This window comes from Sinocyclocheilus anshuiensis, unplaced genomic scaffold (genome assembly GCF_001515605.1).
Source record: "Sinocyclocheilus anshuiensis isolate Anshui unplaced genomic scaffold, SAMN03320099.WGS_v1.1 scaffold1132, whole genome shotgun sequence".
In the NCBI taxonomy this organism is placed as follows: domain Eukaryota; kingdom Metazoa; phylum Chordata; class Actinopteri; order Cypriniformes; family Cyprinidae; genus Sinocyclocheilus; species Sinocyclocheilus anshuiensis.
In genome coordinates, this window is record NW_015552678.1 from 234,655 (window position 1) to 235,967 (window position 1,313).

General features: G+C 40.1%; 1 pseudogene; it reads left to right on the forward strand.

Annotated features, from left to right (window-relative positions):
- Window positions 1–1,313, forward strand: part of LOC107667511 (importin-11-like) — a 149,330-nt pseudogene that overhangs the window by 41,139 nt on the left and 106,878 nt on the right.

Sequence of the window (1,313 nt, forward strand, 5' to 3'; positions counted from 1 at the left end):
AGCCAAAGGACAGTGCTTGTTTAAAGTATAGTGTCCCCATCACTATACTGGGGCGCTAGGACCCACACAGACCACAGGATGAGCACCCCCTGCTGGCTTCACTAACACCTCTTCCAGCAGCACCTGGTTTTCCCCAGAGGTCTCCCATCCAGGTACAACCCTGCTTAGCTTCAGTGGGCGACCAGTCTTGGGCTACAGGGTGATATGGCTGCCGGGAGTAGAATTGATACACGAGCTGTACGTGGCAGGAGCATCTGCAACTTATTTTGTCTTCTGGGAAACATGTAAGTATTTATGTAGGTTCTGAAGTCCAGTACTAAATGAAAAAATATGATTGTTAATAGGGGTGACCCCGAATAGTCGAAGATTCGATGCTTCGATAGGAGGAGCCTGATTCGACTACCAATCTCACAGTCAAATATTCGCAGAGGTGTTCCGAAACAAGGATCCTGCCATTTTGGCTATATGGGGGTGCTCAATGTCTGATTTCACATAGTGTGAATAAATCCAACCACCCCTATAGATTTAAGTTAAGTTTCCCTTTCCATAATCCGTGACCGACAGAGAAGCATCTTAGTGGCAGGGATTTCAATCTTTAACAAGACTCAAACTGACACAGGCAGAGTGAAAGACTGGATTTTTTTTATCAGGTGATTTCAAAACATTTCAGCCGGTTTATATATATCGTGTATATATTATTTATCTCGTAAAAGATGCATTTGGTAACAGTCGAATATCCGCTGAGGTGTTATAATCATGCCATTTTGGCTTATAAAGGGGTGCTCAAATGTCTGATTTCACATACTACAAAAAACTACCGGTTTTCTCCCAAAAAGTTAATATACTGCCTATTATGATAATGCTGTAAATAAGAATCTTTAAATAAATATTTTAACGTGTGTGAATAAATCCAACCACCCCTATAGATTTAAGTTAAGTTTCCCTTTCCATAATCCGTGACCGACAGAGAAGCATCTTAGTGGCAGGGATTTCAATCTTTAACAAGACTCAAACTGACACAGGCAGAGTGAAAGACTGGATTTTTTTTATCAGGTGATTTCAAAACATTTCAGCCGGTTTATATATATCGTGTATATATTATTTATCTCGTAAAAGATGCATTTGGTATTTTGCCCCGCCCCAAACATATGATACGACTATCAGTCGACTATCGGCAAGATTCGAAAATTCCGATTCGACTATGAAAATCCTTAGTCGGGGACACCCCTAATTGTTAAACAAAATGAGAAGAATTTATCATCATCCTATATATACATATATACATACATGCATACATTACATACACCCACCCA